The sequence below is a fragment of the Syngnathus floridae genome, chromosome 7 (assembly GCF_059516105.1).
Source record: "Syngnathus floridae isolate MCC-2025c chromosome 7, RoL_Sflo_1.0, whole genome shotgun sequence".
NCBI classification, from domain to species: Eukaryota; Metazoa; Chordata; class Actinopteri; order Syngnathiformes; family Syngnathidae; genus Syngnathus; species Syngnathus floridae.
Window position 1 is genome coordinate 5,661,765 of NC_142419.1, and position 4,856 is coordinate 5,666,620.

The 4,856-nt window shown below is 42.1% G+C and overlaps 1 long non-coding RNA gene across 2 annotated transcripts; it reads right to left on the minus strand.

The window, feature by feature from the left end:
• Positions 1 to 310: 310 nt before the first annotated feature.
• Positions 311 to 4,549, minus strand: LOC148394868 (uncharacterized). 2 transcript variants are annotated; one of them, XR_015859480.1, is made up of 6 exons: positions 4,287 to 4,549; positions 2,609 to 2,680; positions 2,437 to 2,482; positions 2,138 to 2,222; positions 844 to 944; positions 311 to 677 (listed from the first exon to the last, which is right to left on the minus strand). It is a non-coding gene; the product is annotated as an uncharacterized LOC148394868 (long non-coding RNA). The 2 variants fall into 2 exon arrangements; XR_015859479.1 differs by lacking the exon at positions 2,609 to 2,680.
• Between the last annotated feature and the right edge of the window lie 307 nt (positions 4,550 to 4,856).

Here is a 4,856-nt window from a genome sequence, read left to right on the forward strand (position 1 = left end):
AAGAAATTATTGTGCAGTTCGAACTTAACGGAGAAGAAAAAATAAATAAATGATTTGTGCAGTGATACCTTTATTACTGCACTTTATCAATTTCGTTGTCCTTATTTTGGTCAAACAACTTTGTTTCTTAATCATATAACATACATCAAAAATAATAACTGTCAGGTTAATTCTCTGACTGAATATCTGTATAAAAGAAAAGGATCAGCAGACAAAACAAGTGAGGCAGAATATAGAGTTTTTTCTCGCGAGGAGTGCATTCAGATTTACAGCAATCTGACTACACTAAAAATCTGTTTGCACTCCTCGCTCTTTTTATTTGGAATGCTCTACCCACAATGTGAGACTAGCCCCTAAGGGGAGGGGAGAAAGCGTGGGCTTTGTCTCATAAGAAAAAAAACGAGATTGCAAGGACAAGATGTTATGTGAACCAAGAAGTCAAAGACAAGATGTCATGAGAAACAAAAAGAATGCAAGGACAAAATGCTATGTGAAACAAGAAGTCACAGACAAGATGCCATGAGAAAAGAATGCAAGGACAAAATGCCATGTGCAGACATCAACAAAATAGTTTGAGCTATCAACAACTTTCTTGGATTCCCAAAGGTATAGAAGGTCAGGAAGTTCCAGACAGCATCGTTTGACGTGTTGTTTTTCACAATCCGTCTGGTAGATGTCTGCAAGGCGAAACAGCAAGCATTCTGTGCAATAATCTTATTAATAAGTACTCATTAGAGAACGCATGATAACATATATATACAATTTATCTAACAATAACTTTAAACTTTATTAAGAAATTTAAAAAAAAGCAAAATGTTCCTCAAGCAAGATTAAAATATTTACCATTTAATCTCTGTACATGTTGTACACAAAAAAGAGCCTTCGGTTGGAGGCTCCCCGACACATATAAGATGGTACCACCTGTAACACTCGTCACACTGAATCTGGTAAACAAAAACAAAAAAAGCAAGATTATACAATGCAGCACATACATTTTAAAATACCGTATTTGCCGGTGTATAAGTCGACTCGGTGTATAAGTCGACACCCTAAAATTCGACGGAAATTTACGATTTTATGATATATCCTTTGTATAAGTCGAGCTCAATTGTTGCATTATATTAAACTTCAAAATTCAATCAGAAATATGCAAAATTTATTGACGAAATGTGTTCAAATTCCGGGAGGCCGTGCGCATGCGCAGTGGCCGGAAATAGCTCCAGCCGAGTGGATCGGCTGTTTATAAGCACCGCGGAGGAGATCGCAGAGCCTCATTCGACTTCCAGCGGCCGGCGAGCTCGCGCACGCCGCCCGGCACAACCGGGAGGCCGTGCGCACGCGCCAAGTGGCCGGAAATAGCTCCCGCCGAGCGGATCGGCTTTTTATAAGCACCGCGGAGGAGATAGCGGAGCCTCATTCGACTTCCAGCAGCCGGCGAGCTCGCGCACGCCCTGTGCCGGGAGGCCGTGCGCACGCGCCGGGTGGCCGAAAATAGCTCCGGCCGAGCGGATCGGCACTTTATAAGCACCGCGGATGAAATCGCGGAGCCTCATTCCACTTCCAGCAGGCCGCGCACTCGCGCGCGCCGCCCGGTTCAAATTTTCTAAGTGCCAACGGCTCTTGTGCCATAAAGAGTCCGCCTCGGCTGGTTCCCCATGTCGGCCAGAACAAGTAAAAATTCGGCCTCTTCCCCTGGAAGTCTGGCCAAATTTGGCGAATATTTTCTAAGTGCCAACGACTCAACCGCCGTAAAGTGTCCGCCTCGGCTGGTTCCCCAGGTCGGCCACCACAAGTGAAAATTCGGCCTCTTCTCCTGGAAGTCTGGCCAAGTTTGGCAAATATTTTCAAAGTGCGAACGACTCAACCGCCGTAAAGTGTCCGCCTCGGCTGGTTCCCCGTGTCGGCCACCACAAGTGAAAATTGGGCCTCTTCCCCTGGAAGTCCGGCCAAGTTTGGCGAATATTTTCTAAGTGCCAACGACTCAACCGCCGTAAAGTGTCCGCCTCGGCTGGTTCCTCCGGTCGGCCAGAACAAGTGAAAATTCGGCCTCTTCCCCTGGAAGTCTGGCCAAGTTTGGCAAATATTTTCTAAGTGCCAACGACATTCATTTAGACATGGCGATTGAATGTTTACGTACCGGTAGTTATTGTCGTTGCTTGACGCACGATGACTCGCCACAAGTCCCTCTGGAAACATTGCACCCTTTCTTGCGCATGAATGCCCTGAAATATAAAAGCCAGTACATATCAATACAAATTTCAAGTTTTATCCGTCAATTACATAATTTGTATTGGTAAAAACAAAAACCTAGTCCACTTTCCAAAGAAAGCGCACATCTTCAGTTAAATGTTGATATCACAATAGTACTCTGACTTTTAGAAGCTGTGCTTACCGGGTTGATACCAGGCATTTTTTTAAAGTCCATTTGAGACTCACCTATAGGATCAAGTAGTAAGAACCTTTTTTCTCCTGGCATGATTATCTATATTTTAAACACAAAATATGAGGTTTTATTACTCATATGCATGGATTATTAAACCTTTTGCACATAACTATATGTTTTTGCTGTAATGTTACTCCCTCTTGTGGCATTAAAACATTTCTTTACCGCCAGCTTCCAATGATTATGCTTATTGACAATGCCAACAATAAGCTTGTATTCCACCGAGTTGATCTAAATCTAAACAGAAGAAAAAAATACGTCTGTCATTAATTTCAATAAAATGTGTAAAGAACAAAACGTTGTTGGGCCACTAATTGACCCAACAACATTATTAAGACATTTAACTTCTTAACTTAATTGATAATTTTGCAAGATATAATTAAATAAACAGTACTAATACGGACAGAAGTTGAGTCTCTGGCTCTTTCCATTCCATAAATTAGTCAATAATTTGTTGGTAAATAGTTGGGTCCATTGTGCGGCAGCGAATTGTTGTCAGGAAAGAAATGGTGAAATGACATTAAGTGCGCACTTACATGGTGGGGTAAAATGGGTGCTTCGGTGACAAGTTTGAATTCAAGACAATATTGTTTGACCAAAAGAAGGAAAACAAAATTATCTGTTTGTTGTTTATTTATTATTTATTATTTATATATTATTTGTTTATTTATTTAGTATCCAATATTGTAAATGTATCAGTGCACAAATAATTTATTTACATATACACCGTTTTAAATGGGGGAGAGGGGGAACGTATTCTCACGGGGCACCCGTGAGGATGTGTTCCCCCCCTGTAACTTGGGCTAGAAATGAGGCAACCTGTTATAGTTTGCCACATCACCCGAAGAGACCCCCAGAAAGACAGAAAAAATGTCAGTGTAGGTCCAGGTCTCACCTTTCTCTAAATGGGGTGGGACATACCGTAATTTCCGGACTATAAGTCGCGGTTTTTTTCATACTTTGGGTGGGGGGGCGACTTATACTCAGGAGCGACTTATATATGTTTTTTTTTCACAAATTTTTACTTGATCATTAAGACATCACTTAAAAGTATAGTTGACCACTTCCCATGTTATTTTTAGTATAGTTGATCACTTAGCATGCTTTTATATCTTTATCTTGAACATATTCAAAACATAAAAAATAGAGAAAACATCAAATAAAGCAATTAACACTTTAAAGCACCATATCCAAGTCCACTGTCTGTTTGCTCCTCTTATATTTATCATTATTATTTATTATTATATGTTTATTTATCATTTTTTCAACACTCTTATTTATTCATTGTTTATGCCTTCTTGGGTTTTTTTGTGTTGCTTGTATGGATATGTGTACTATCTCACCGAGGGATAGTGGGAACGTAATTTCAATTTCTTTGTGTGTCTTGGTATATGAAAAAAAAATCGACAATAAAGCAGAGTTTGTCTTTGATAAAACAACCAAATAAACAAAAAACTACATCTGAAAAAAAATATATTTTCAGACGAAACTGGATGAGGGCGCTTTAAATTTCACCGTTGGCCGTGACTCATCAACTGGGTGGGCTTAAGAAAAATGGCACCAAAAAGAAAGTCATATTTTGCAAGTTACAAACTTCAAGTTGTAAAATATGCAGCTGAAAACAGTAATCGAGCAGCAGAAAGAAAGTTTGGAGAACCGTGATGTACCAATGGATTACTATTTCAAGTGACGTCATGGGCACCGCGCGGCGCGACCCACGTAAGGACGACCGGCGTCATTAGCGGTGATCATTTCTAAGTGACACGGAGGACAAAGAGTTTAAAGGAATTAAGGATTTGGAGTGACATAGAAGGTTTGAAAAACTATTATGGCTTTTACGCACGCCCGGTCCTACTCTACTGAGTCGGGGGCCGGCGCTCGGTCGAGTGGCTGTCCGCGAACGGTGCATGGGGCTCGGACATGGCCATTACGCACGCCCGGTCCTCTGCCATGGAGCTATCGTCTCTGGAAGTCCACGCCGCCACACGCTTGGAAGTTTGTTTTGTGGAATAAAGAGCCGTTTACCAAACCCACGTCTATCCTTGTACTTTGTTAACGCTACAATATAGTTATATAGTAGATCTGTGGAATAAAGACGAGGCTGACGTCAGGGCGCACGCAGGGCCCTTCAAGAGCGGAAAGTTTCCATTCAGAAAAGGCAAAGTCCAAGGTTGTTAGATCAGTTTTATATTCAGTAGCACATTGTGGGCCGGGATTGATGGGCGATGAGTCTTCGGGGTGGGGCAAGTTCGAAGCAGAGTCTGCTTGCATGGGAGTGGTGCTGATTATGGGCGATTCGGTGTGGAGGTGGGGGGCTGTTGGTGTGTGTGTGTGGAGGGGGGCTGTTGTCTTCCATCCCGTCTTTCGGCCTTGGCGATCATCTTTGGCCGAGTCTTTGGGTGGCTCCTTCTGG